Below are 20,009 nucleotides of genomic sequence, written 5' to 3' on the forward strand. Positions count from 1 at the left end.
GCTACCAGGCTGTGCAGAGTCTACCCTAGCATCTAGGATGAAATGGGCAGCCAGGCAAGGTGTGATGAGAGATAAGGCTGGAAAGGTAGACAGGTGCCAGATCATGGAGAGTCTTGTGTGCCATATTAAAGAAGTGGATTCTGGGGGCGCCTGGGTGGCTCACTGAGTTAAAGCCTCTGCCTTTGGCTCACCTGGGATCAAGCCCCGCATCGGGCTCTCTGCTTAGCAGAAAGCCTGCTTCCTCCTCTCTCTCTGCCTGCCTCTCTGCCTACTTGTGATCTCTGTCTGCCAAATAAATAAATAAAATCTTAAAAAAAGAAAAGAATGTGGATTCTGTCCAGGGGGTGTTTGGGACTGGTTTGTGTCTCTGCGAACAGGAGTGGCATGATCACTTTTTACTCTTGGGCAACCGCTGGGAGGGCAGTAGGATGGAGGGAGGAAAATCTGAAGTTGGGAGAACAGAGACTATAAAATGCTCCAAAGGAGAGGCAAGGGGGACTGACCCAGCAGTGGCAAGGGGAACAGAGAATCTTGCTCTCCAGGAGAGAAACTAAGGGGAGTGGGGGGATATACAAAACCATCCCCACTCTTACAACTGGGTAAATGTTTTCTTATACATAAAATGAGAACAGTATCAAATCAGGTTTTCCAAAGATGATATAAGTGGGGTTGCTTTAAAGTTCACTTATACCCCATCCTTGTTCAAAAAAAAAAAAAAAAGATTTAATGCTGCTTAAGTTAAAATCAAAGATGTGGAAACACTGTAAAGCCCCTGAGATGTGAGATATTACCATCCATTGTTAGCACCGACACCATCACAAACACCCGTGAGTTCAGAGACTGAGTCTGTGGTGCTGTGCGGGGTGGGGCAGAGGGTCAGTGAACCTGACTCTGCCCAGCAGGCCAACATGAGTGTGACCCTGGGACCCAGAATGAAGGCCAAGGTTGATGAAACCAATCTGGGAGTTGTGAGCTCAGCGCATCTAGAATCGGGGCACTTGCTGTGAGCCAGACACTGGGCCAGACCTATTAGAACTGTTTATCTCATTCAACCCTCAAAGCAAACTTGCAAGGACATTGTTATTAAAAAAAAAAAAGAAGAAGAAGAAGAAGAAGAAGAAGGAGAAGAAAGAAAGAAAGGACTTTGCAGATGAGAAAATTTGAGGCTCTTGGAGGTTAATTAGCCTCCTCGGTGGGAATCCGGGGGACCCACGCTGACTTCTGTCCTTTTCCAATGATGCATAACATTCAGCGTCTGAAAGGGCAGAGCTGTGGTTCCATAGAAATATGTCCACAGCAACTCCGCCCAGCTGCAGCCCACCCAGGGGTCGCAGGCTGCCTGGTGGGAGTGGGTCTGGCTAGCAGGTGGCGCATGGGGGGGGGGTGTACAGCAAGCCCCCGCCTTCCTCTCTGTGATTATCTGTTCTCGCTTTCCCTCCAGCAGCAAATAGCCCCTCGGTCCCTCCCTCTCCCTGCAGGCCACTGACGGCAGCTCTCAAGCTCTCCACATTAATCATCCCTGGTCTCATCTCAAAGTGATGCTGACCCCCACTGCCCCTCCCAGGGGCCCCACACAGCTGCACCCCGGAGCTCTGTCTATGGCTGTAGAGTGGGACTTCTCCCCACGGAGGCTACAGTTCTTTCATTAGGCTCAAACAACAAGGGTATTCGTTCATTCCTTGCAGCTGGGTCAGGTAGGACTTTGGAGTTGGCACCATCTAATATCCCTCCAGCATCATGTCCAAGGGGAAAAGATGCTGTTGAACCAAAGCATTTGACAAAATCCCTCCCTGCTCACCGCGTCTCTTTAAGTAGTCACCTACCCTCACCGCTGACAGCCAGGCATCTCACTGCTTCCTAACTTGGCTAAATCTTGAACTTGGAGTTTCTGACTGGCCCTGGAGTGCTCTTGTAGGATAAATTCCTGCTAGGATCCTCGCCCCACCAGTTTTCCCCGGGCTGACAGTCAGAGATTAATTATAGCTTGGCTCTCCACCAGGACCCCTCATACAGACCTGACCCAACCTTGATTCTGCTTCTACCAAGTCCTGTGCTCCCCACCACACCCACCCCCAAGTCCCCCTCCCATACACACATATAGATTACATGAGACTGGCTGTCCTGGGTGACCACCAGCCACCAGGAATGGGAATCTTCCAGAACAGATCTTGAGCAGCAAGTCCTATCCAAGACAGCAGGAGGGATAAAAGACATCAGAATCTGGAGGTTCAAACACTGGGGGGTGGCAAATACAAACCCCTGATCTGCACTCAAGTCAGGGTCATGGAAACAAAGAGGAAGTGGAAGGAACAGAACCAGGTCAGAGCAGGGAAGGAGGTGGGGAGACTGAGTACAGGCCACAGACCTCACCCATGTTTCATGGGCCAGTGGGTGTAGGAGGCATGGGAGAGTCCTGCCGGCTGTCAGGGCAGAGCCAGGGTTCGGTGACAGGAGCAGGGGGCACCAGGGACAGGGTGCAAGCCCTTGACTTCACCTGGAGTATCCCAATGTCTGAATGTACCCATGCCCCTCCCCACTGCTAGAACTATCTTTTTCCCACCCCAGTCCCCAGGTCGGACCCCAGGAGCATGTCCTAGAGCAGGGATCAGCATCAAAAATGTGGAAGAGCAGGACTCAGAAGCAGGGGTGGGGGAGTGTTCTAGAGTCTCGGGACCAATGATCAACAAGGCGCGTGCTCAGGGCTCTCCTGATGGAGAGAAACTGCAGTTCAGCGAAGGCAGGGGCCTTCCCACAGTCTAGGCCACTCTCTCAGCTCCCTTGGCCCTTTCACCATGGTCTGACATGCTTCTCCCAGCCTAGGAGCTGGGACCTCAGAAACCCTGTCTGGTAGGAGGAAAGGGAGGGCCAGCCTGCCAGCCATGACTAGGAAAACCGGTGTAGGGCGACCGACTCATCAGAATTTACCCAGGACTTTCCAGGTTTTAACCCGGAAAGTCCCACATCCCAGGAAACCCCTCAGTCCTTGTTTTAAAATGGAAGTTCTACATCTTGGAATACCCACTCCCAGTCCCAAGCAATGGGGTCACTTAATCTCCCTAGCTCAGGTCAGCTTCCTTGTCAATCAGATGAGTGCCCAAGGGTAGGCAAAGCCCCTGGGGATTAGCTCAAAGACAAGATTAAAGCTCTCATTCAGATCATCAAACTTTGCAAGACATCCATTCAGGAACAGCAAGACTCCAGCTGGAAACTGGAGTCGAGAGAAAGGAATCTCACCTATGGGCAAGGGTCGGCCAAATGGGAGGGGGGGGTGGGCAGGAGCCAAAGGGGAGCCTTCAGTCCCAACCCCTGGCTGTCTTATTTGCAGCTGTAACTCCGGTTTCTAGGATGGTGCCCGGCACACAGCAAGAACACAGTGCAAACTGAATGAGTGAATGAATGAATGGACGCAGGCAGGCAGACTTCAGACATGAGAGCAGACCCTCACACCACCAACGGGACCCTGCCCAATGTTACAACCCCTAACTTGTAATCTGAACCCACGGCAGAAGATGCAAAGGCCGAGGGTGGACAAACTCATTGGACACAGGTTTGGGCTGGAGAGAACAGGAGGGAGCTCTGTGGCTAGAAGGCTCGAGGCTCCTGATGGTTCCAGGGGAGACAGACACGCATCTCCTCTTACCAAAGACTCAGGCTTTTAGCAAACAGCCAAGACTGGCCTTTCACTGAAACCTTCTCCAAAAGTCTTCATTGTGAGGATGTCTCCATCACTAGTCAAACTTCAAGGCCAATCAAGCAGGCTTTCCATTAGGCAATCACTTCTAACTTGTAGAGCACTCTTCACGATAATTATTGCGGCGGCGACTTGCTGGGTCTCTCTCTGGTCAGGTCTGAGGAGCAGCCGCAGTGCCATCTTGTGGCTCTTTCGAGAATGCTCCAGGACTGTTGCAGTCCCATCACCTGTCTGGGTGTGTCACACACACGGTTTCTGAGAATTCACGGCTTTGGAATCTCTCCGTAAGAATGTCTGCCCTGCTGTTTAACAATCCGACCCACTTCTCGCCCTTTGCAAATATCAAAACACACACACACACACAAAAACCAATCTCTGAATTCAGTGTGGATTCGATGCCATGTGACCGTTGTGTTTCCAGAAAATTTTCAGAGCTTCCCACAGTAAATCCACATTCGCTGAGCTCACTGGTATGCAATTCTCAGGTGCGATCCAGAGAAAGATGGCACTTCTCAAGTCTTGCATTCTCTGCTTATGGAGGTACACCTTTCTTGCTCGTAGAAAGTAAATATGGTAGTTGTCCTCCGTGAAGCTTATTGTCTCATAGGGATGTCAGGCTGATGTCAATCCCTGAAATAGTTCCCTGTGACAGTGCTGTGAAGAAGGACACCGGTGCCATGAGCCAGTGTGATGGGGTGGGGAGAGCGATGTCATCCTGGGGGGCCAAGTGAGGCTTCCCCTATGATGCCCAAGCCAAGAACTGGAAGTCTGCATTGGCTTCCAGGAAACGCAGAGAGGACATAAGCTTTCTGTGCATTATTTCAACAAGCCTGATGGGCGATGACTGCTGGGCACGAGGGGATTTGAACTGCCCTCCATACTGGGGGGTGTTTTGTCTGATTCCCTGTCACCCACCTACCCCCACCACCATAACCACCACACAACATACACATAAGCAACGCACCTACACACATGATGCACAATTGATTTTCTCACCTCCTTGTGTTGAAGAATTAATTTATGTATGGATGAGAACCGCAGTTGGATGGAGTCATGCTCAGGTGGAAGAAAGGAAAGGCTGTTTGAAAGAAACCTGTTTCTGAGGTTAAGACAAAGTAGCTCAGTCCGTTAGGCTTCTGACTTCAGCTCAGGTCATGATCTCAGGGTCCTGGGATGGAGCCCCACGTGGGTTCCCTGCTCAGCGGGGAGTCTGCTTCTCCCTCTCCTTCTGCCCCTCCCCTCACTCGTGCAAATGCTCTCTCTTTCTCTCAAATAAATAAAATCTTTTTTAAAAAAGAGGTGGGGGGACAGCAGCTAGATAGTGAGTCTTTAGCCTGAGTCCCCTGTGGAAGAGAAGGGGTTACAGCGAACATAGCTGAGAGACTTCCCAAGTCCAGAAATTTGGGGACCTTCTAGCTCACCTCCTTCTGATGTTTACAGGAGGATAGTGGAAAGGGTGTGAGTCTTGGAATCAGACAGACATGGGTTCTAACCCTGGCTCTAGCATGGTTTCCAAATTAACCTCTCTGAGCCATTTCAAGATCTGTAAAATGAAATTAAGAATCACTATACTGAAAGGAGGCTCATGCTCTGTTCTGGCCCTCAAGGCTAGACTCTTACCCCAAAGCCCCTGCTCTGTCTTGCCCTGGATGATAGGGGACTGCTTTACCAAATATTATTGGTTCTAGAAACTCAAAATTCAAGATTTTAAATTTGTATGAATGTTACAAAGAATAGATTTTTTTAACTGCACTCTATGCCCAGTGTGGGGCTTGAACTCATATCCCCAAGATCAAGAGTCACATGCTCTACTGACTGAGCCAGCCAAGTGTCACAAGAATAGATTTTTAAAACCCATTTAGTTCCTGTATTGGCATAAGTACATCACTGAATAAATAAATTAGGGGAAAGATTTCTTCTTTACTGAAGAATATTAGTCAGTAAATATAGAAGGAATGATGGAAATCGAAAATCACCAGTAGGCAAACCTCATGGTAATAATGGTCACATGAAAAGAAGGGCCATCTGTACCCCAGTGTTCATAGCAGCAATGGCTACAGTTGTCAAACTGTGGAAAGAGCCAAGATGCCCTTCAGCAGACGAATGGATAAAGAAAATAAGGTCCAAAAAAAAAAAAAGAAGAAGAAGAAGAAGAAGAAGATATGGTCCATATATACTATGGAGTATTCATGCCTCCATCAGAAAGGATGAATACCCAACTTTTGTATCAACAGGGACGGGACTGGAAGAGATTATGCTGAGTGAAATAAGTCAAGCAGAGAGAGTCAAGTATCATATGGTTTCACTTACTTGTGGAGCATAAGGAATAACATGGAGGACATTAGGAGAAGGAAGGGGAACGTGGGGGGTGGATCAGAGGGGGACATGAACCATGAGAGACTGTGGACTCTGAGAAACAAACTGAGGGTTTTGGAGGGGAGGAGGTGGGGGGTTAGGTGAACCTGGTGGTGGGTATTAAGGTGGGCATGTATTGCACTGGGTGTGGTGCATAAACAATCTTGAAACACTGAAAAAATAAAGTTTAAAAAAATAACAGTCACACGCAAGTATCACTGGAAGTACGATCAGAAATAGTATATGTGCATAACTTCAAAGTCTCTCCCCTACAAGATGCTTATTAAATACAAACAGGAAAATGGTAACTTTGCGGTGAAGAAACCTGGCAGACCGAGGTTAATACCCCAAATAATAAGACATATCAACATCAGTGGTAGGATACCTTGAGAAGGGGGCACAGCACTTGCGCAGTATTCTTGCCAGAAAAGCGTAACTTCAATTGAATCAAAATTGGAGATAAATCTGGGATTGGTTAGGTAAATATTTGTATATTATTATAATGGAATGTCATACAACCACTAATGTCCTTTTTGGGTTCAGAATCCAACCTAGGACCCTATGCTGCATTTAGTTGTCATGTTTTCTGAATCTTCTCTAGTCTATGAGAGGGTGGGGGTTTTTTTCCCTCTTTTTTTTGCCTTTCATAACTTTGATACTTTTGAAAAGTACTGGCCAATTATTTTGTAGAGGGTAGGGTCCTAGGTTGGATTCTGAACCCAAAAAGGACATTAGTGGTTGTATGACATTCCATTATAATAATATACAAATATTTACCTAACCAATCCCAGATTTATCTCCAATTTTTCCCTATTATAAATGATACCTTTATAAAAACTTGAGTGTTGTATGTGTGACTATATTTATATAAAGAGTTCTGCCAATCCTGCCTTAGATTGATAGATTGATTCTGACATAGATAGATATAGTCTTAGAAGGAGGGTGGTTGAGTCAAAGGATAAGGAAAGTTCAAGTTTTGATCATATTTCTGCCAACAGTGAATGAAAGTGACCATTTACCTACATCTTGACAAATAATAACTACTAGCATTTTTCAATTTTTTCAGTAGAATGGGCAAAACATGATTAAATCATTAGCCTATCTGAATGCCATTCTAAGACCTCTGCTCATACTGGAAAGGGAACTTTGAATATCTTGAGTAACATTCAGCCTCTACACTCAGTGGCCAGAAACTGCATGAGATAATAAATACTTATTATTTTAAGCCATTAAGTTTCAGGGTGATTTGTTACACAGCAATAGATAACTAATACACTCTCCGGGCCCCACTCTCCTCATCTATAAGACAGGAATGATCATAATAATAATGCCCAGTTCACAGAGAGAAAAACAGAAGAAACACCTGCCCCCTGCCTAACCCGTAAGCACCAATGTCTGCTCCTCTCTCTCAATGGGCAGCCCTCGAGACACAGACTGTCAGGCCTGACTAAACAGAGGAAAGTTTTGTGTTGCGATGCTGACCGTTCCCTTCAAAATTCATGTCAAATCAGTTTCTAATTCATTTCCAGACACATTATTCTACGAACGAAGGAAAGAGTGAATTTTGTTGCCGTGCATTCCCTGCACTTTTATTTGATGAAATTACAAAAGCAAATAGTCTGGTTGCTCTGGTCTTCGGAGGGCTGCCAAACCCTTCTCTGAGAGATCAGAAAGCAGCTAATTGAGACCCCTAGTCGTGAGCTAGTGTAGACAGCTGAGGGACAGGCTGGCCTTGGTGTAGATGCCAGTACACGTTTCCAAGCAACATGGACACATATCCAAAGCTAAACAGCTCCTCCTTTCTCATCCGATTGAGGCTTCTGGTGAATGGACTGAGCCCAGTGGTGGTGGGAGAAGGGAGGGCAACCCCAGTGGTGGTGGGAGAAGGGAGGGCAGCCAGGACCCATGAAATCCCCAGGGATGCTGGTCTCCCAGAATCCAACCCCCAGAATTCTGAGGCAAGTTCCTGATCTGGGGACAGAGGAACAACTGAGTGCTCCTCTCCCCTTGAGCAAACGACACTCTGCCAGGCCAGGCCAGCTTGGGGCCTCAGTAGAGCATCCCTGGAAGCCCAAGCCCCGCCCCTTTCCTTTTACAGGTGAATTCCATCCAGACTGTAACAGGCGCTACTCTCCACTCTGCCATCTGGTGGCTATAGTCTGAAACTGCAGCTTCCCCACAGAACGGCCACCTTCAAAGGGATAGGGCAGTGTCCCTCCAGAAATTGCATTGGCAATTTTGTCTCGCCTTCCAAAGGAGTGACCGGGTTCTTTCTGTTTAATCCTCCATCCCAAAGAACTTGGGTGGATTGCCATGGAAGAAAAAAAGAATGTTTTTAATAGACGCCATTCTGAGTCTTTCTCACAATTATTCTTTAGTCCAGCTGCCAGCCCAGGTTGGAGCCTTCATCTTGCCTCCAGCCACACTCCCTACTCCCTGAGGACACTTCTCGTGGTGGGTGGAGCGGCCTCTGTCCCTGCATTTGTTCCTTTTTTCATAACTATGGCCAGAGCCATTAATCCCAACAATCTCTCCATCCAAACCCAGGAGGCTCTTGGCTAACATACTCCAGGTGGGCATGAAGACTCAGCCGACCCAGGCAGCCTCAGCCCATCCGCATATAACAACGAACACAACTAGTGCCCCCTGTCCACTTTCAGTCTGCAGTAATTAAACCAAGCCACAGTGGAGAGAAGATGGACAGCCCAACAAATGTGGCCGAAAGGAACGTGAACCACAGTGGACACTCGTCAGCTTGAGAAAGGACCAGAACAGACGAGCTGATGAGCTCTGAGACCGACTTTAAACAGGGTCTTTCGAGCAAGGATGAAGCAAGAACAAGAAGGACTACTGAAGCCGTGCCCACTAATAACCTTTGAATACTAGGTCCCACCACAGAGGCCCACAGGCTTTGGAATAGACAAGTCTAGAATTCTGACTCTGCCACTTAACTCAGTGACCTCAGGCAAGTCTCTCTGCTTCTCTGAGCCCCAGTTTCCTTCTTTATTAAGTGGGTGTGAAAACTTCTGCCACTCTTTTATAGGGAGGAGCAAATGAAGCAGGGGGTGTGACTGTACCTAGCAAGGAGACCAGGCCCCAGGAAGTGCTCCGAAGATACTGCCCGTCTTCATCCCACCTGCATCTCAGGCAACAAGAGACATCACCCCAGGAAAGGAACTCACTTTCCTTCTCTCAGAACCAAGAAAAGAAAATGCCTAACTGATTATATGTACCATCCTTTCGGAAGTCTGTGCAATCCAATATGCCTTTAGTGAGCACCTACATGGTGTAAGGTCCTGGGAGAGAGAGAGGCAAGAGGGGCATACTTCCTACCGCCAAGGAGCTCACAGCTCATCAGTGGAGGTGGAAGAAATGACCGTCCATAGTCCAAACAGGTGGAGCTAATAATCACAGGTAACATTTATACAGCACTTCTTTTATTCCAGGATGCATATTTTATTAACCCTGAAAATAGTACTTTGACTATTTTTTTCTTGAAGACTTTGAACCCAGCCTTGCCCACTATGACTACTGTTTGTGCTGATGCATTGCGTGTCACTGTGCATCATTGCACACTGAGGCTTTGATCTCAGTTTTCAATAGTGTGGCATGAAACATCGGCATGGGCTTCATTTTTGAGTGATGGGTTGGGAGCTGGTCCTCATGCTAGGGGACCCAGGATCAGGGCCACATTATGATTTTCATGGGCCTTAAGCACTTTTGCCTTCCCAATCTCTTCCTCCATAAAGTATTATTTTTAAATGTATGACTATGTTGGTATAAAGATAAAATAATTCATCTTTATTTTAATGGATTTATTATTTAATGGATTCATTATTTTGTATTCATTCTTCTTATACTTATTTTTTTCTGATTTTCAAAATAAATTAAAATTAAAACATTTCTGGGAACCTCTAAAAATATTAACATAATATTTTTCTATAGCTCTAGACACTATGCCTAGGGGATAAGTCTACCCAACCCAGACGCCAGGAGCCGTCTCTCTGAGACCATCCAGTTTTTCAAGAAAAGAACATCCATTTTGTCCCTTGGCCTTTCTGAGTAGAGGGGAGAAGAGTTGATTTTCCTATATATGAAATTTTGCTTAATTCCCATTTTCAGCCACATACCTCCCTCTTACCCTCCACTGTAGCTGGCATGTTCAGGGCCCACGGACTCAAGCAACAGCTTCTTCAGGCACCATTCACCATCTGCTTCCCAACCACTAGAACTTACTTTTTTTTTTTTTTTTTTTTTTTTGACAGACAGAGATCACAAGCTGGCAGAGAGGCAGACAGAGAGAGAGGGGGGAAGCAGGCTCCCCGCTGAGCAGAGAGCCCAATGCAGGGCTCGATCCCAGGACTCCGGGATCATGACCTGAGCTGAAGGCAGAGGCCCAACCCACTGAGCCACCCAGGCATCCCCCACTAGAACTTTCTTGAAATCCCTTCCCAACTAATGCCCTTTCTCCCATTCTTTGAATCATTGGAACTTTATTCCTTTTTCATTTCTATAATGGGGTTCCAGAAGGGAAAAGAGATAAGTACAGATCAAAGAACCCACTGTCTTTAGCCAGAAGTCCTTCATCATTGTGTCATTTAGAATGCTTTCGGCTGCATGTAACAGAAAAACCAGCTCAAGCTGGCCTGGTCGATGAGGAAATCCAGGACCAGCCTAATGTGGTACTGAAGCTACATTCCTCCATAATCCCCTAAACCATGCCCACGTCTGTACGTTGGCTTTATGGGGGCAAATGGCTGTAGCAATTCCTAGCTCCGTACACACCCCATAACACCCAGGTGACCATTCGCAGTCATTGAAAAATGCCAAAGCCTCGGAGAAGCTGCCCAAATGGCACCCATCTCTACAGAGGAAAGCAAAGCTCAGAAGGGGACAGCTGCTGGCCTTGCCACATAAGTCAGAGTCACACGTGTGTTTCCTGGGCCCCTGGAGAATGTCATTTAAAGATCTGCCACTGGGGCACTTGGGCCATTTGGGAAGATGTAGGGCCCTAAGGGACTTCTGTGTGCTCAAGGAAATGTAAGTAAGACCAGACAGACAAAGGACTGTAGACTAGAGGAATCTGGAGAAGGCAAGGATTGAGAGCAGCTCCTGTTCGCATGGCCCCAGCACAGGCTGGCTGAGAGGGGCTGCCCTCTGCATCCCACGCAGAACATGTCAACACTCAGCAAACCCAGCCAGTCCCTGTGATGAAAGCCACAGGACCCTAGTCCTTCTGGAAGTGGGGAAACTCCCCTCTGGCTCCAAGACCTGAGAAGCATGCATTCCCTCCGTCATTCCTTCCTGGATCCGGTATTGTGAGGTCAGCCTTGCAAAGGCCTCTCAGTGGAGACCACCAGCGTGGTCACAAAAGGTTCACAGGCCACACCCCAGGACAGGCAAAGAAGAAAGGGCTGTGGGGCCTCCTGGGGGTGGGGTGATGCCTAGCTGGGGGTTTCCTGAGCTGCTCACTCAAGGCCGTCCTAAGAACAACACAGCGGAGGCAGATTTGTGATGTGGGATGGAACAGCAGGCACTGTGCTCGTCCCGCTGGGGTTTTCAGAACTGTACAATATGCTTGATTGAAAGGCTCTTTTAGGAGCTTAATTTTTTTAACATTAAAGAATTAAATCAATAATGTCCCCATTGCAGCTTCTCTGTGATTATGTCCTTTGTGTCTGCTTGCTACATAGTTATAAGCTTTCTAAAAATTATAGTCTGTGTCCTCTGTACCGAAGGAAATCAAGGGAAAGAAGAGAAAGGCAATTAACATAAGGTGAACACCTACTGGGCACCAGGTGCTGTTCTAGGGGCGTAACATCCATAGTCTCAGGTTGTCCCCACAGTCCTGAAGGGAAGATGCGGTCATAATCCTCACCTTACCAGTTAGGACCTGAAGCTCAGAGAAGTAAAGAAACTTCTCCAGGGTCATACAAAGGATTGGAACTCTCTGGTTGGTTGGCTTCCAAGGTCATCCTCCTCCACTGCCTTTGTTAATCCCCTCCACTCAGAGCACCCCCCCCCCCAATAAGAGGACCCCTTGGTGCCATGGCCCTCCCTCTGGCGGGCAGCTCTGCTGTTTGCAGGAACGGTTCCTGGGGCTGATGGGAAGGTGTTTTCCTGTCTCACTGCCTTGGCCCCTCAGGGGCTGTTGGGCCTCCTGATGGCCCCAGGGCGGGAGAGAGGAGCCCCAGATCCCCCATCTACAGAGAATCAAGGCAATAGCCTGAGAAGAAAGATTTTAACGTGCAGCATGCCTAGGAAGGCTGTCACGGGGTTTAAATCTTAGAAAAAGCAGAGTCCCAGGACTGACGGACAGGATGTGTACATGGGAGCAGGAATTCTGACCGCCAGACGCGTCTTTGCAGCTTGCTAGCTGGGAGACTTGAGGTGAGCCACTTTCCTGAGCCCATTTCCTCACCAATAAAATAAAACTATCTTCCATGGGGGCTGGAGTGAATAAATTACAGGCTGTACAGAAGAGTTTCGGGAGTTTTTCCTGCCCGGTGACCACAGAAGGGGCCAGCATTGTGAGGCTCTGTGCTGGGGCCGCTGGAGGGCAGGGAGGAACACCAGAGAAACTCAACGGTCAGGTGTCCTGGGTGAGGTTTTCCTGTGTCCTGGATGATGCAGCCACAGAAAATCAAACCTAAGGCATAATAACAATTTAGATCAATTCAATCAGAATACTTAAAGATGGGACGCAGGCAGGAGTAATTAATCACGCTCCCTACGTGATTACAACATGCATCCAAGGTTAGGTGGTCACTGCATCACGCCCTCCCCCAGGAGGCCTTCCGCAGAGCAGCTGTCTCCCCATGCACCTCGCTGAGCCCAGCCAGGCACAATGATGCTCTCGCCTGCACTGATTGGGAAACCTAATTGCCTTAAGGTTCTGTGCAGAGCCAGCCGGGATTTAATCATTCCATTCACATCAAAATATTTACTCCAAATAGTCATTACCACCTGGAAGGGGCTTGCAGATAACTAGGGGAGGCAGTGGGGGAGGCAGCAGAGTTCAGCATACCCTGGAAGGGAAGCAGGCTGTTTGCAAAGGCTGCTGTCCCCAGCATCCGACGCTCAACTCTCCCCCCACCGCACCCCCTGAGAGATTACTTGAGTTAAGTGTTTGCACTTTAATGCTCCAAGGCCTGAATCATTCAATTCCGCCCGGCGCAGGTGCTGGGGCTGGGGAACATACGGTAAAAGATTTGCATAAAGTGAGTGATTTGCATGGAGTGGAAAATTTGCTTGCAGTAAATAGCTAAGGGGAGGATAAAATTATGGTCCAGAAATGGCCTAAAATAATGTGTTAATTTGTAGCCCTAGTGTAATCTGAATGCTTCTCTGAAAACCAAACGTCTGCCTTCAAAAAGAGAGCTACCTAGTTCCTGGCAATCACGGCTTGTGTCCTGAGAGTCGGGTGGGATTGCAAGTGATGGGACACAAGGATGAGTGGGCCCCTGCATGTCCCACAGGCCAGGTGCCTGACCCTTCTGCACCAGCAAACCTCCCAGCTCAGCACTGTCCATGCGCTCTGTTCAGGCCCAGATGCAGCTCAAAGACATGCTTCTCCACTGGGATGTGAGCTCCTGGAGGGCAGAAGTATCCAATTCAGCTGGACACCCCCCACCCCCTCCAGCACAGGGTCCCACACCACTGGAAATGTTTTTAGCTACAGGAACAGAAAGCCCAACCAACAATAGCTTAAACCATGAGAACATTTATGGTTTACTTAAGGAATTCAGAAGTGGTTCGGAGGAAGGGCAATTCAATGTCCCCAAGACACAAGGCTCCTGGAATCCTTCCACTCTGCCATCCTTGAGTCAGCTCTCATGCTATCGGGAGGGCTGCGACAAGCCATCACATCCTCATCATCCTCTCAGGTTAAAGCACAAAGCAAGAACCCAGAGGGCTCGCAGCTAAATGCCCGCTCTATCTCACCAGAGAGGTAGCTTTCCAGAAGCCTGGGCAGACATCCCTTTATCTCATTCACCAGAGCTGAGTCCCAGGGTCCACCTCCAGACCAATCACTATCAGAGGGTAAGAGGACAGAACCTGGCACATTGCTGCCTGATCAAAATCAAGACTCTGTTAGCAGGGAAGAATCAGAGAAAGGGCACTGGGTAGAAAACCAGGGCTATCTACCAGTGACAGCACACGTCTGCTAATGAAGAGGAGGGACGGCTGCTTATGGGACCTACAGGGCATCTTCTTTCTCCCCCGAGCCCAGATCCAAATATTAGGATCTTATCACTGCACAGTACAGGCGCACAACTCGGTACGAAACATGATGAAGCAAGCATGGAGGGGGACACTTGCCTGGCGGAGTTCCGTTCCCTGCCACCAGCATGGAATTTGGGAGATGGAGGAGAGGGTGCTGCAGGACTTGTATCAGGAGAGAGTCTGCTCTAGATGCTAGCAGGAAGAGTGTTGCCATTAACCAAGACAATAGTGATAATGTTGCTAATTACCAATTATAGAGCACTTACTATGTGGCAAGCACTTCTTTCAGACCATCAGTTTTCTTTTTTAATTTTTTCTAGTCGTCTTCATTTTTTTTTTTCTAGACTTTGCTTTCAGACCACAAAAGCTAATTCTGGTCATTATGACAAGCCAATTAATACAGAAGTGTATAAATAAATAGCCAACAATACCTCTCTCCCCACCAAAATAACCCCTGTGAACAGTTTAGCAGATCACCACATTTTCACTTTTCTGCTTTGAGGCTCATGCCTCTACAGTTTGGTTATCTTTAGCGCTCCTGGCAAAATCTTGGGAGAATCCAATATTCACATAAAAGACCCCCCTCCACGTTGACCCTGATCCTTGACTTCAACAATATTTGCCCATATTCCATTCTCACCCCATTTCCTATTCCCATGATACCTCTTCTTGAATCTCACTGACACTCCTTGGCCCCAGGACTCCTGCCTTTCTTACAAAATTTCCACTTCATCTTCTTCCCTCTTCAGCTTGGACCCCTTCAAGCATCCCTTCCTCCATCCTTGCTGACACTTTAACACCTACCCCCTTAGTTCTCCTACCCAAGAGAACCCCAACCTTCAATCAGTTCAACTCTCTTCTCAGTTCAACTCTCGTCTTTCCTCACTCATCCTCCCAGAGAGCCCAATGCAACTGAAAGAAACTATACACCCCTCAGCTGGGTGCCCTCAAGCAATAGATTCCCAGATTCCTGGGGACCATCTACATTGCCCTTACTCCCATGGGAGACATGCACATTTCCAACACACTCAGAAGGCTAGACCCTGAAATGATAACAACAAACAATTTTCAGAGAACCAAAACACTAAAATAATTAGTAATTTCCAAAGCTATTGATTAAGAACCTGTAAGTACTTCATTTAGCATGATTATAGCAAAAACAAGATGGAAGCGAATTAGGCACAAAAGAATCCAGAACTCCTGTAGCTACCTCACCTTCTTTGCCTAACTCTTCAAAAAGCATCGTGGGATCAAGCAAGTGAGAAACACATTAGATGAATAATCTTGAGTCTGCCCTAATTTGAGTAAATCACTTAATACATTGATATTTTTAATGTTGTTAATGAAACTCAAATGATGCTAGGACATTTTTTTCTAGTCTCAGACCCATGTCACACGAGAAAAAAATATATGTCTATGGTTCTGATTCTCAAGACATTGAAAGACAAATGAATCCTTCCTTAAGTTTCCTTAGAGAAATGGAGGTGGGAGTTTTATGCACATTGTACAGCAAAGCATCTTAAAATTTCTTAATTCCCTGTTCAAGGTGGATGGGTTATTTACAAATATGATTGAACTAAGGCTCACCGTACCTTTTCTTCTTCCTGGACACAAGGGAAGACTACTTCCCAGTCTCCCTTGCAGTTGGGTTGGGGCCATATGAATGGTTTTAGTAAATGGAGCATGAACAAATGTGATTTGCATCACTTGAAGCCCATAGGTGAGTGGGAGCTGGTGTGTCTCCTACATACCTCTTAGTTTCTTTCCCTACTGAGGGAACCTGACAATCATATGTGGAGATGGGACTATTTCAGAGAGCTTGGATCCCTGAATCATCAGATGCAGGACAGCATCCACAGGCTCCATCAGACTTAGCAAGAGCAAAAAATAAACTTTTGTCTTGCTAAAATACTCAGATTTGAGAACTGATTTGTTCTAGCAGCATAACCTGTCCTATCATGATTAATATGATTAATATGGTCCTGAGCAAAGAAAATAGAACCTTTTCTTTTAAAAAAAAAAAAAAAAAGAAAAATTTCTAGGGGCGCCTGGGTGTCTCAGTGGGTTAAGCCTCTGCCTTCGGCTCAGGTCATGATCCCAGGGTCCTGGGATCGAGCCCCACATTGGGCTCTCTGCTCAGCAGGGAGCCTGCTTCCCCCTCCCCCTCTGCCTGCCTCTCTGCCTACTTGAGATCTCTCTCTCTCTCTCTCTCTGTCAAATAAATAAATAAATAATCTTTTAAAAAATAAAATAAAATAAAGAAAAATTTCTAATATCAAGAAGTCTAGGGGCGCCTGGGTGGCTCAGTGGGTTAAAGCCTCTGCCTTCGGCTCAGGTCATGATCTCAGGGTCCTGGGATCGAGCCCCGCATCGGGCTCTCTGCTCACTGGGGAGCCTGCTTCCCTTCCTCTCTCTCTGCCTGCCTCTCTGCCTACTTGTGATTTCTGTCTGTCAAATAAATAAATAAAATCTTTAAAAAAAAAAAAAAAAGACGTCTAGGGACCCTGACTGGCTTAGTCGGTAGAGCATGCAACTCTTGATCTCAGGGTTGTGAGTTCAAGTCCCACAATGGGGGACTTTTTAAAGCTTACTTTAAAAAAAGGAGAGAAGTCTAGAGTTTCTAGAAGACTCCGGTTCTTGATACCTTTTGTAGTCTCCACAGTGCTCAACAGAATTAGTTTTAATCTAATCTCCACTAGTAATTTATTGAACAAGTTACTTAACTTCTCTGTATGTCTGATTCCCTGTATATTAAGTACAAATAACAAGAGCGCCTACTTCCCAGGGTTGCTGTGAGGACTAAAGAGATAAGACGTAGCAATTTTACTTTTAGGAATTTCTTCTACAGATAAACTCACACTTGCACCCAAAGAAATACACAGAAAGGTTTTCATTGCCCTGTTCTCTGTAAGAACAAAGGACTGGGAACGACATAAAAATCCCTTAAAAGGAAAGTGGTTTAAGAAATTATGACACATCCATAAAACAGAATGCCATGTAGCTCTAAAACTAAATAAATAAAATAAATCTATGTGGGCTAAAATGGACAAATCACCAAGATATATTGTTACGTGCACAAAAGCAAGGAGCTGTGGAAAATGTGTGAGATGCAACCGTTTTTGGTTATTTGAAGGGCGTGCCCATGTGTGGTTGCTCCCGGATTTAAAAAATTCTAGACCGAACATATAAGAAACAACGTTTGCTTCTAAGGAGGGGAACAAAGACAGGTGGGAGAGGAACTTATACTTTACTGCATATTTTCTTGTCCTGTTTCAATTTTACATTCATCAGTTTTGAGAAAATAAGTAACAATGTAAATAAAGGTCTTATCACTCAGTGTGGAGAGTGTTATTGTAATGCATTAGTACTGGTTTCCTGCCCCTCCCTCCTTTGAAAGGCCTGTCTCCTACCTCCTTGCCCTCACCCCATTTCTGTAAGGAGCAGGAGAAGCAGGAAACTGTGGAGCCCAAATTCCCGTTTTCAGTTCTGTGCAGAACAGTTCCAACTGGCCACAGTCTGCATGCCAGCATAGCCCTGACCGCCTCTCAGGAGAAGGTGTGAGGTTAGGCTTAGAGGGGCTGGGAATGTGGCAACACGATGACTCCAGTGAATGGAGGTGGCTCTCGGGGCAACGCCTGTCCTTGAACGGTAGCCAGGACTCCAGAGTTTGTAGTCAATTGCATCACTGTCATCCCTGCTGTGTGCTCCACCGCATGGCCCCAGCACAAGGAGGGGACGCTGGATGAGAACGTCTCCTCCCCAGGGTGACCGCCCTGCCAGCCGGGCAGTGCCCACCAAGGACACGGTCAGTGTGGGAGGCTGAATAAGGGCCCCCCCCCCAAATACATCTGCGTCCCAAACCCGCGAACCTATGGATGTTACCTGATAGGGCAAAAGGCCCTCCTCAGCTGGGACTGAATATAAGATCTTGAGATAGCGAGGTTATTCAGGGTTAGCTGGGTGGACCCAGGGTAATCACAACAGACCTTAGGAAGAGGCTCACGGGAGGCTCTGAGTCAGAGAAGAAAGCCGGGCACAGGGGGAAGCAGAGAGAGAGCTGAACATGCTAAGTTTCTGGCTTTGAAGACAGAAGAAGGAGCCAGGAGCTCTGGCATGGAACTCTAGAAGCTGAAAGGGTCACCCTCCCCAGAGACTCCAGAGGGAGTATAACCCTGCCAACACCTCGATTTCAGCGTCGTGAAACTCATTTTGGACTTCTGATCTCCACGACTCTCAGACCATGGATCCGTGTTGTTTAAAGCCACAAAGCTTACGGAGACTGGTTACAACAGCCACAGGGAAAGAATACAGTCAGGACCCACCTCTCACGGTCACCCCCGCTGGGCTCTATTCCCCTTCCCCTTCCAGCTGCCTTCCCAGGCAAACCTGACCCTCCCGGCTCCAAGAGGGCAGCCGTGGCCGCAACCTCATATCCTCTCTGCCCCGCCTCCTAGGTTAGAGTCCCTCTGCTAATTGGCACCACCTGCCCACTCTCTGGCTCTACAGGGATTCGAGGGGCAGGACTTGGCTCACAGAAGGGCTGGGACCCTTCGACTTCATGGTGGGAGAACAACAGCCGTCATGCACAGCAAGGCCTAAAGCAGGGATAAGGAGCTGACTTCATGTCACGAAGGTGTGACCCTGGCCAGGTTAATTGGCCTCCCTGTGCCTCTGTTGCCACACTCTCAAGACAAAGATACCGACCGCTCTCAGCTCTGGGATCCTGGGGGTAGTAAATGGGTTAATAAATATAATTCTCTTGGAACAGGGCCTGGGACATGGAAAGAGCTATAAAAGGACTTCATTATGCTCCTCCCAGAGGATATCAGGCTTTCCGAAGAAGGACTAGAAGCAGTGGCCAAAAATTGCTGACAGTTCACCATGGGGCAGAGAGATTCTGGGTCGGACAATGTGTGCGTCTGTCTATTTCTAAAGCTCAAATGCAGGCTTTCCTGGGGCCCAGTGCTTGGTAGCCTGGGCACAGCGAAGAGTCAGAGCCGCTCGCAGGAAGCGGCATGTGCCTTCAGAGCAATTGCCGTAGCTTGGGCCAGAACTCCTTCACCTTAACTCTCCCCTGCCCACTCCTCTGCTCCATCAGGAAGTGTATCCCTGGACTGCCCAGGACTTTCCACCTTCCACCGTGAAGTACAACCCGCAGGACTGCGGCGGCGATGATCGCTCACTAGCCCTGGAGTCAGCCACACCCGGATCAGAGAGCCCACTCAGCCAGGATGTCGGCAGGACATCAGAAGCTGTACTGTAACGTTGGTCCCTTTCATGTTTTTGCTTGAACATTTTCCCCAAGGTCACAAAAGCACGAGTCAGCCCCAGCTTCTTGGGCTGCTACATCTCAAGGTGCTGTTTGCCACAGCACCCTCAGGCAGAGGTCCACACTGTGTCTCCATGCAGTGTCCCCCACAGCGACATGCAGTGACTCACACAGCATCCCCACACCCTGTCCCATGCAGTGTCCCCACTCAGTGTTCCCGCACGTGGTTCCTCTTCTTACTTACTTACAGATGAATAATAACTACCTTCTCTCTTTACCGCTGCCCAGCAGTGACAGACTCTCTCCTCGACCCAGCTCCAGCTGAGCCCTCTTCTCGGCAAGGCCCCTAGCTGGGCCTATAAAGACTTAAGCAAACACTAACACCTTCAGGGCTGCAGCCCTGAGATGACCCTAGATCCCCTTAAACTGCCTGCCTGAGAAAATGCAAGGCTTCAAAAAGAAACGACT

This window comes from Martes martes, assembly GCF_963455335.1.
Source record: "Martes martes genome assembly, chromosome: 9".
Classification (NCBI taxonomy): domain Eukaryota; kingdom Metazoa; phylum Chordata; class Mammalia; order Carnivora; family Mustelidae; genus Martes; species Martes martes.